The sequence below is a fragment of the Triticum dicoccoides genome, chromosome 6B (genome assembly GCF_002162155.2).
Source record: "Triticum dicoccoides isolate Atlit2015 ecotype Zavitan chromosome 6B, WEW_v2.0, whole genome shotgun sequence".
Taxonomy (NCBI): domain Eukaryota; kingdom Viridiplantae; phylum Streptophyta; class Magnoliopsida; order Poales; family Poaceae; genus Triticum; species Triticum dicoccoides.
The window spans coordinates 412294453-412306051 of NC_041391.1; positions in this window are offsets into that span (position 1 = coordinate 412294453).

The window sequence follows — 11599 nt, forward strand, 5'->3', positions numbered from 1 at the left end:
TATCTCTTTGTTTGAAAACAGGCATCTATAGCGACGACCGCCTCTCATACTTCGGAGGTGTCCGGACTAAAGCGGAGTCTGGAACGGGCCGAAGAAGAACTTGGCCAAGTGAAGAAGCAGTTAGAGGACAAGCAAGGTATGTCAGAACCTTTTGATAAGTTAAGCACAAATGAGTAGTTGTGCATGATTAAGATATTTGTATTGTGTGCTCTAGGAGCAAATGCCGAAATTGAGGCACTGAAGAAGGCTGTGGCCGAAGCCGACAAGAAGGCCGCCACGGAGCAGGCTCTTCGCGAGAAGCACAAGGCCAGGGGCATTGAAGCTGAACGAGAGCTCCAGGAGGCCGTGAAGAAAAGAGAGACCTTGGAGCAGGGTCTAGCAGGTAAAGAATCCGAACTCGCCGAAGCTCTCCAAGCCACAAATGATGCTCGGGAGGAAGCCCGAGGTGCTCTGAAGGACATTCGGGAGGCAAGGAGGATTGCGGCTGATAAGGCTTTTTTACTCAAAGCGATTTTTATATAGTAATAGGAGAAACTCTAAGCGACAAGTTGAATTCTTGTTTCTCCAGGAGCGTTTGCGGACCTTCCACGCAGCATATCTGATGCTTCCCAATTCTACCAGGCTGAAGAGAAGAAGTCTACGGAGAAGCATTTCTGGTCGCAGTATTTGGCGCTGAATTATCCGGTGCCCTTTGTCGATCAGCTGAAGCAGCTAATCGAGCTGCACCAGGTGGCCGAACTAGCCATGAAGGACTTAGTTGTCCGGCTGTGGCCCACTGAGCCAATTCCAAGCAGTTACCTCAGACTCGTGAAGCGGATTGTTGGTGCTTGCCCTCAGCTCGAAGTCATTAAGCAGTCGGTCTGTATAGAAGGTGCACGCATGGCATTTGCCCATGCGAAGGTGCACTAGGGGAAGCTTGATGCTGAAAAGCTGATGACTGAGGGACCACCAGAGGGTAAGGAGCACCGCAAGCCCGAATTATATTATGATGGTGTCCTGAAAGGAGCCCGCCTTGTGGCGGAACAATGTACCAAAGACACTATATTTCCCTGAAGGCAGTCATGTTATCCTTTGTAATGCGGGATACTGGCACTGTTATTATTTATTGCCTATTATGTGAAAAAAAAATTCTTCCTGTCCGGCCATTTAGTATATATGAATCGTGAGAGTTGGCCAGTCGTCGGCTTCTGCCCCCACGTAGAAAGTACGGGGGTGTCCGGGACATACCTGAACACTCTTTATCCCATTATTGGGTCCTTTAAGGAGGTGTTCATCACAGCGAACCAGGCAATCAGACTATAAGGCTTTATCACTATCACTTAGCCATAGGAATTCAAGTATGGTAGGTGCAGCCCCTGGTGTTCGGAAGACCGTACGAGGGGCTCTAACAGCGCCTGATCGGAAGACCGATCCGTCGCACTCTGCATTTGTTATGGCATTATGCGGAATAAATCCTTAAAGATTTTACAACCTCTCGAATAGCTGACCAGCTCTCGCCGTATCATGACAGTCAGTTTTCGGCTTTCTCTATTGAGGTGCTCGTCCGGAAGAACCGGGACACAATCGCAGTAGTTCTCCCAGCGCTACCTTAGCCGATGGAGCGGAACGTAAGGTACCAAAACATGGGAGCCGGGCAAACCCAACTAATGACCCCATACATGATTCAGAGCTAATGCATATAGTGCTATAAGTTTGGGGTGCCGAGCGACCGAGAGGGTGGCTGGACTTTGTTGCCATATTATCAAGACAATGAAGCCCCTGGCATAGTGGGGCATGACACTATGTGTGAGTGCCGTTATGACGAAAAAGGCGTCAATGAGGAATGACGGCCGATAAGTGTCATATAGTTCTACATGTTGTAGTGGAGTGACATGCTTATGCGTATAAGTGTGGTTTGTGCTATGAAAGGAGGTATACTGGCGGAACCTGTTGCGACCTGGCGGGAGGAAGATGGTGTGCGGATCCGAAGTGTATCCGGACTGTCTTCTTGGGGAATACTTGTGTATTTCCGCCTTGTGCGTTCGAGCTAATTCCATGTCGCCAGTCCTGTTTCTGCACAAAAGTGAGCCTGTAAAGAAAAATGCTTGGAGGCATTTGCATGTTATAGGGTGGTTGAACCGCGGGGCTCTTCCCCAGCTTATGTTGGAGTACTTGATCAGAGCCTGGTCGAGCTGGGCTATCGTGCCGTAAAGTAGCTCGGACTCCTTTATTGGTGTCCGGGGGTTTGGCTGTCGAATCGAGGTTCGATAGAAAGGCAAAACTCGCTACCTCAACGACGGTGTACTTTCCAGTGTCGGGGTGGAGTTCGGCCTTGCCCATAGTTGTGACTATGTCACGTGGGTCTGGCATGGTGTGGCACCGTGTTGAATCGAGCCAACGTGGTTCGTCCCGATAGTACATAATAGTTACTGTATAAGTGGATAATGCCGAAGAATTACTCTTCGGTATGGTGTTTGTTTGGTGATCCGAAGACAACCTCCAGGGTGGTGGGCCTGTAAAACTTGGCCTTTGCACCTGCAACGACATCTTTTAGAAGATTTTTTTAGTGGGTTTGATCCTCGAGCGGTCAATACCTATCTGGTGAATTGTGTCCTGGCGCAGCTAGTTTGGGCTGCTGTTTATGCCCATAGGGGCTCGTGTGAGGTGGAACCCACCAACTATTTTGTCGATGGTAAGTGTAACTAAATTGCCATGGTTGATATAGTCTGGATGGTCTATGTGATCGGAGATGATCGGCCGTATTGTTTTGAAGAGTCGGCATTCTCTATTGGTATGATTGGCTGCCATTCTAGGTGTACCATGAATTTGACATGGTTGGTCGAGTATGTTGCCCGGGCTGGATGGTCCTGAGTTGTTCTCTTTCCGCTGACCGGACTGGGAGCTGCGGACTCCGGCACCAACAGCCTTGTCTTGGGCGTCATCATTATTTTTGTGACGCTTATGTATGTTGCATCGAGGTTTATGGATGCTGCCTCGTGATACGTCTCCAACGTATCTATAATTTTTGATTGCTCCATGCTACTTTATCTACTGTTTTGGACAATATTGGGCTTTATTTTCCACTTTTATATTATTTTTGGGACTAACCTATTAACCGGAGGCCCAGCCCAGAATTGTTGTTTTTTTGCCTATTTTAGTGTTTCGAAGAAACGGAATATCAAACGGAGTCCAAACGGAATGAAACCTTCGGGAACGTGATTTTCTCACCGAACGTGATCCAGGAGACTTGGACCCTACTCCAAGAAGTGCCAGAGGTGGTCACGAGGGTGGAGGGCGCCCCCTGGATGCGCCCCCCTACCTCGTGGGCCCCCTGACGCTCCACCGACGTACTCCTTCCTCCTATATATACCTACGTATCCTCGAACGATCAGAATAGGAGCCAAAACATAATTCCACCACCGCAACCTTCTGTATTCACGAGATCCCATCTTGGGGTCTGTTCCGGAGCTCCGCCGAAGGGGGCATCCACCATGGAGGGCTTCTACATCAACACCATAGCCCCTCCGATGAAGTGTGAGTAGTTTACTTCAGACATTCAGGTCCATAGCTAGTAGCTAGATGGCTTCTTCTCTCTTTTTGGATCTCAATACAATGTTCTCCCCCTCTCTTGTGGAGATCTATTCGATGTAATCTTCTTTTTGCGGTGTGTTTGTTGAGATTGATGAATTGTGGGTTTATGATCCAGTATTATCTATGGAAAATATTTGATTCTTCTCTGAATTCTTTTATGTATGATTGAGTTATCTTTGCAAGTCTCTTCGAATTATCCTTTTTGGTTTGGCCAACTATATTGGTAGTTCTTGCAATGGGAGAAGTGCTTAGCTTTGGGTTCAATCTTGCGGTGTCCTTACCCAGTGATAGAAAGGGTTGCAAGGCACGTATTGTATTGTTGCCATCAAGGATAACAAGATGGGGTTTTTATCATATTGCATGAATTTATCCCTCTACATCATGTCATCTTGCTTAAGGCGTTACTCTGTTTTTAACTTAATACTCTAGATGCATGCTGGATAGCGGTCGATGAGTGGAGTAATAGTAGTAGATGCAGAATCGCTTCGATCTACATGTCTTGGACGTGATGCCTATATACATGGTCATTGCCTAGATATGCTCATAACTATGCTTAGTTCTGTCAATTGCTCAATAGTAATTTGTTCACCCACTGTAGAATATCTATGCTCTTGAGAGAAGCCACTAGTGAAACCTATGGCCCCCGGGTCTATTCTCATCATATCAATCTCTATCACTTTATTTATTTGCTTTGCTTTTACTTTGCCTTTTACTTTTTACTTTGCATCTATGTATCAAAAATACCAAAAATATTATTTATCATCTCTATCAGATCTCACTCTCGTAAGTGACCATGAAGGGATTGACAACCCCTAATCGCGTTGGTTGCTAGTTGCCATCATTTTGTGTAGGTACGAGGGACTTGTGCGTGGTCTCCTACTGGATTGATACCTTGGTTCACAAAAACTGATGGAAATATTTACACTACTTTGCTGCATCATCCTCTCCTCTTCAGGGAAATCCAACACAGTGCTCAAGAGGTAGCAAGAAGAATTTTTGGCGCCGTTACCAGGGAGGCTCACACAAGCAAGTCAACCATACCAAGTACCCATCGCAATCCCTATCTCTCGCATTACATTATTTGCCATTTGCCTCTCGTTTTCCACTCCCCCACTTCGCCTTTGTTGTTTTATTCACCCTCTCTTTCCCAATCTCCTCCTCTCTTTTCCGTTTGCCTTTTTCCCGTTGCCTTTCTGTTTGCTTGTGTGTTGGATTACTTGTTTCCATGGCGCAAGATAATACCAAATTGTGTGATTTCTCGAATACCAATAATAATGATTTCCTTAGTACTCCGATTGCTCCTCTTAATAAGGATGAGTCTTGTGAAATCAATACCGCTTTGTTGAATCTTGTTATGAAAGATCAATTGGCCGGCCTTCCTAGTGAAGATGGCGCTACTCATTTAAACAATTTTGTTTATTTGTGTGATATGCAAAAGAAGAAAGATACGGATAACAATATTGTCAAATTGAAATTATTTCTGTTTTCACTTAGAGATCGTGCTAAAGTTTGGTTTTCATCTTTGCCTAAAAATAGTATTGATTCTTGGAACAAGTGCAAAGATGTTTTTATCTGTAAGTATTTTCCTCCCGCTAAGATCGTCACTCTTAGGAACGATATCATGAATTTTGAAAAACTTGATCATGAGCATGTTGCCCAATCTTGGGAAAGAATGAAATTGATGCTTCGCAATTGCCCTACTCATGGTTTGAATTTATGGATGATCATACAAAATTTTTATGCCGGATTGAATTTTGCTTCTAGAAATCTTTTAGATTCGGCCGTGGGAGGCACGTTTATGGAAATTACGTTAGGGGATGCTACAAAATTGCTTGATAATATTATGGATAATTATTCTCAATGGTAGACCGAAAGATCTTCTAGTAAAAAGTGCATGCTATAGAAGAAATCAATGTTTTGAGTGAAAAGATGGATGAACTTATGAAGATGTTTGCTCCTAAAAATACTCCTCTTGATCCCAATGATATGCCTTTATCTACTTTGCTTGAGAATAATAATGAATCTACGGATGTGAATTTTGTTGGTAGGAATAGTTTCGGAAACAATGCTTATAGAGGGAATTTTAATCCTAGGCCTTATCCTAGTAATCCTTCTAATAATTATGGAAATTCCTACAACAACTCTTATGGAAATTTTAATAAGATGCCCTCTGAATTTGAGAGTAGTGTTAAAGAGTTTATTAATTCACAAAAGAATTTTAATGCTTTGCTTGAAGAGAAATTGCTTAAAGTTGATGATTTGGCTAGGAACGTTGATAGAATTTCTCTTGAAATTGATTCTTTAAAGCATAGATCTATTCATCCTAAGCATGATATCAATGAGTCTCTCAAAGCCATGAGAATTTCCATTGATGAGTGCAAGGAAAGAACCGCTAGGATGCGTGCTTCCAAAGATGCCTTTATTAAAGCGAGTTCTTCCAATTCCTATGAAAATCAAGATGAAGATCTAAAAGTTATTGATGTGTCCCCCATTAAATCTTTGTTTAGCAATATGAATCTTGATGAAACTGAATATGATCTTCCTTTACCTAGAAGGCGTTCTAAGGATTCGGAGTTTCTAGATCTTGATGATGAATTTGATGAAAGTGGGATTGAAAGAAATAAAAACCTAGATGTCGCTAAACCCACTATTTTGGATCTCAAGGAATTTAATTATGAAAATTTCTCTTTGATTGGTTGTATTTCCTTGTTGCAATCCGTGCTAGATTGTCCTCATGCTTATAGTCAAAATAAGGCCTTTACCGAACATATTGCTCATGCCTTGATGCAATCTTATGAAGAAAAACTTGAGTTGAAAGTTTCTATCCCTAGAAAAATCTATGATGAATGGGAACCTACTATTAAAATTAAAATTAAAGATTATGAGTTTCATGCTTTGTGTGATTTAGGTGCTAGTGTCTCTACTATTCCCAAAACTTTATGTGATTTGTAGATATCTGTGATTTTGATGATTGCTATCTAAACTTGCATCTTGCGGATTCCACTATTAAAAAGCCTATGGGAAGAATTAATGATGTTCTTATTGTTGCAAATAGGAATTATGTGCCCGTAGATTTTATCGTTCTTGATATAGATTGCAATCCTTCATGTCCTATTATTCTTGGTAGACCTTTCCTTAGAACGATTGGTGCAATTATTGATATGAAGGAAGGAAATATTAGATTCCAATTTCCCTTAAAGAAGGTTATGGAACACTTCCCTAGAAAGAAAATAAAATTACCATATGAATCTATCATGAGAGCCACTTATGGATTGCCTACCAAAGACGGCAATACCTAGATCTATCCTTGCTTTTATGCCTAGCTAGGGCCGTTAAACGATAGCGCTTGTTGGGAGGCAACCCAATTTTATTTTGTGTTTTTTGTTTTTGCTTCTGTTTAGGAATAAATAATCCATCTACCTTCTGTTTGGATGTGTTTTTATGTTTTAATTAGTGTTTGCCAAGTAGAACCTATAGGATAACCTACAATGATAGTTGATTTGATTCTGCTGAAAAACAGAAACTTTGCGCGCACGAATATAATTTTGTTAAATCACAGGAATGTGATTTTTCGTTGATTCATTTTGCTTCTGTTCAATAAACAAATTTTCCAGGACTTCCTATTTTGGTAGCATTTTTAGAGTTCCATAAGTTTGCGTTAGTTACAGATTGCTACAGACTGTTCTGTTTTTGACAGATTCTGTTTTACGTGTATTGTTTGCTTATTTTGATGAATCTATGGCTAGTAAAATAGTTTATAATCCATAGATAAGTTGGAACACACTAGGTTTAACACCAATATAAGTAAATAATGAGTTCATTACAGTACCTTATGTAGTTCTTTGTTTTCTTTCTCTAACAGAGCTCACGAAATTTCTGTTGAGTTTTGTGTTGTGAAGTTTTCAAGTTTTGGGTGAATTCTTTTGATGGATTATGGAACAAGGAGTGTCAAGAGCCTAAGCTTGGGGATGCCCATGTCACCCCCAAGATAATCCAAGGACACCAAAAAGTCAAAACTTGGGGATGCCCCGGAAGGCATCCCCTCTTTCGTCCACTTCCATCGGTAATTTACTTGCAGCTATATTTTTAGTCACCACATGATATGTGTTTTGCTTGGAGCGTCCTGTATTATTTGCGTCTTTGCTTGTTAGTTTACTACAATCATCCTTGCTGTACAAACCTTTTGAGAGAGCCATACATGATTTGGAATTTGTTAGAATACTCTATGTGCTTCACTTATATCCTTTGAGCTTGATAGTTTTGCTCATAGTACTCCACTTATATCTTTTGAGCGTGATAATTTTTGCTCTATGCTTCACTTATACCTTTTAGAGCACGGTGGAGGATTTGTTTTAAAGAAACTATTGATCTCTCATGCTTCACTTAGATTATTTTGAGAGTCGTTAATAGCATGGTAATTTGCTTAATGTTAATATACTTAGTGTTCAAGATATGTAAAACTTTCTTTTGAGAGAATTGAATACTAATATAAGTTTGATGTTTGATAATTGTTTTGAGATATGGAGGTGATAATATCAAAGTCGTGCTAGTTGGGTAATTGTGGATTTGAGAAATGCTTGTTCTAAAGTTTGCAAGTCCCGTAGCATGCACGTATGGGTAAAGTTGTGTAACAAATTTGAAACATGGAGTGTACCTGGCTTGTGCATCCTTATGAGTGGCGGTCAGGGACGAGCGATGGTCTTTTCCTACCAATCTATCCTCCTAGGAGTATGCGCACAGTACTTGATTTTTGATGGCTTCTAAATTTTTGCAATAAGTATATGAGTTCTTTTGACTAATGTTGAGTCCATGGATTATACGCACTCTCACCTTTCCGCCTTTGCTAGCCTCTTCGGTACCGTGCATTGCCCTTTCTCACCTTGAGAGTTGATGCAAACTTCGCCGGTGCATCCAAACCCCGTGATACGATACGCTCTATCACACATAAACTTCCTTATATCTTCCTCAAAACAGCCACCATAACTACCTATCATGGCATTTCCATAGCCATTCCGAGATATATTGCCATGCAACTTCCATCATCATCGTCATGACATACATTACTTTTGTCATATTGCCATTGCATGATCATGTAGTTGACATCGTATTTGTGGCAAAGCCACCATGCATTATTTTTCATACGTGTCACTCGTGATTCATTGCACCATCCCGGTACACCACCTGAGGCATTCATATAGAGTCATACCTTATTCTAAGTATCGAGTTTAATTGTTGAGTTGTAAGAAAAATAAAAGTGTGATGATTATCATTATTAGAGCATTGTACCAAGTGAGGAAAGGATGATGGAGACTATGATTCCCCCATAAGTCAGGATGAGACTTCGGACAAAAAATAAAAAAAAGAAAGGCAAAAAAAGAGAAAGGCCCAAATGAAAAAAATGAGAGAAAAAGAGAGAAGGGACAATGCTACTATCCTTATAGCTCTAGTCCATCTGTTGCATGGCAATCCCTACTCCTCATGTTGACATCAATTGATGGGCATCTCCATAGCCCGTTGATTAGCCTCGTCAATATGAGACTTTCTCCTTTTTTGTCTTCTCCACAGAATCCCCATCATCATATTCTATTCCACCCATAGTGCTATATCCATGGCTCGTGCTCATGTATTGCGTGAAGGTTGAAAAAGTTTGAGATTATTTGAGTATGAAACAATTGCTTGGCTTGTCATCGGGGGTATAGAAGTTGGGAACATCTTTGTATGACGAAAATGAAGCATAGCCTAACTATATGATTTTGTAGGGATGAACTTTCTTTTGCCATGCTATTTTGAGAAGACATGATTGCTTTGATTAGTATGCTTGAAGTATTATTATTTTTGTGTCAATATGAACTGTTGTCTTGAATCTTTCGGATCTGAATATTCATATCACAAGTAAGAAGATTCATATTGAAATTATGCCAAAGTATCACTCCGCATCAAAAATTCTTTTTTATCATTTACCTACTCAAGGACGAGCAGGAATTAAGCTTGGGAATGCCTGATACGTCTCCAACGTATCTATAATTTTTGATTGCTCCATGCTACTTTATCTACTGTTTTGGACTACATTGGGCTTTATTTTCCACTATTATATTATTTTTGGGGCTAACCTATTAACTGGAGGCCCAGCCCAGAATTGCTGTTTTTTTGCCTATTTTAGTGTTTTGAAGAAACAGAATATCAAACGGAGTCCAAACGGAATGAAACCTTCGGGAACGTGATTTTCTCACCGAACGTGATCCACGAGACTTGGACCCTACTCCAAGAAGTGCCAGAGGTGGTCACGAGGCTGGAGGGTGCCCCCCTGGGCGCGCCCCCTACCTCGTGGGCCCCCTGACGCTCCACCGACGTACTCCTTCCTCCGTATACCTGCGTATCCCCGAACGATAAGAACAGGAGCCAAAAACCTAATTCCACTGCCGCAACCTTCTGTATCCATGAGATCCCATCTTGGGGTCTGTTCCGGAGCTCCGCCGGAGGGGGCATCCACCACGGAGGGCTTCTACATCAAAACCATAGCCCCTCCGATGAAGTGTTAGTAGTTTACTTTAGACCTTCGGGTCCATAGCTAGTAGCTAGATGGCTTCTTCTTTCTTTTTGGATCTCAATACAATGTTCTCCCCCTCTCTTGTGGAGATCTATTCGATGTAATCTTCTTTTTGGGGTGTGTTTGTTGAGACCGATGAACTGTGGGTTTATGATCTAGTATTATCTATGGAAAATATTTGATTCTTCTCTGAATTCTTTTATGTATGATTGAGTTATATTTGCAAGTCTCTTCGAATTATCCTTTTTGGTTTGGCCAACTAGATTGGTAGTTCTTGCAATGGGATAAGTGCTTAGCTTTGGGTTCAATCTTGCGGTCTCCTTACCTAGTGACAGAAAGGGTTGCAAGGCACGTATTGTATTGTTGCCATCGAGGATAACATGATGGGGTTTTTATCATATTGCATGAATTTATCCCTCTACATCATGTCATCTTGCTTAAGGCGTTACTCTGTTTTTAACTTAATACTCTAGATGCATGCTGGATAGCGGTCGATGAGTGGAGTAATAGTAGTAGATGCAGAATCGTTTCGATCTACTTGTCTTGGACGTGATGCCTATATACATGATCATTGCCTAGATATGCTCATAACTATGCTCGGTTCTGTCAATTGCTCAATAGTAATTTGCTCACCCACCGTAGAATATCTATGCTCTTGAGAGAAGCCACTAGTGAAACCTATGGCCCTCGGGTCTATTCTCGTCATATCAATCTCTATCACTTTATTTACTTGCTTTTCTTTTACTTTGCCTTTTACTTTTTACTTTGCATCTATATATCAAAAATACCAAAAATATTATTTATCATCTCTATCAGATCTCACTCTCGTAAGTGACCGTGAAGGGATTGACAACCCTAATCGCGTTGGTTGCGAGTTGCTATCGTTTTGTGTAGGTACGAGGGACTTGTGCATGGTCTCCTACTGGATTGAAACCTTGGTTCTCAAAAACTAAGGGAAATACTTACGCTACTTTGCTGCATCATCCTCTCCTCTTCGGGGAAATCCAACGCCGTGCTCAAGAGGTAGCACCTCGCGTTTCCTGCATATTGCCCCGGAGCGTGATGTATTGGCGTCGGGGTGTGGGCTTTAGGACCTCCTTCTCAGGTTGAGGTAGCAAATTGTGCTTTGGGTACCCTTTGGTGGGGCAGTCGAGTATGTATTCCTTGGCTGCCAGGACCTTAGTCCATCTGTCTCTGAGCACATCTTGGTTAGCTTGGAGTTGCTGCTGTTTCTTTTTCAGGCTTCTTGCCATGGCCATAAGCCGTCGCTGGAAGCAAACCTGCTCTACGGGATCCTCAGGCCCGCCAAATTCATCATCGCCGAGGCTTACCTTGTCTTCGGAGGGAGGCACGTGGTTGTCCTACTTCGAGTATCCGTTCGTCGCCTGTTCATCTAGGCTAATCTGCCCGTCTTCCTATCTGGCCTGCTCGAAGGCGGGCTGACCGGGATTGCATTCGTCTTCGGCACCATCTGGATTGTTT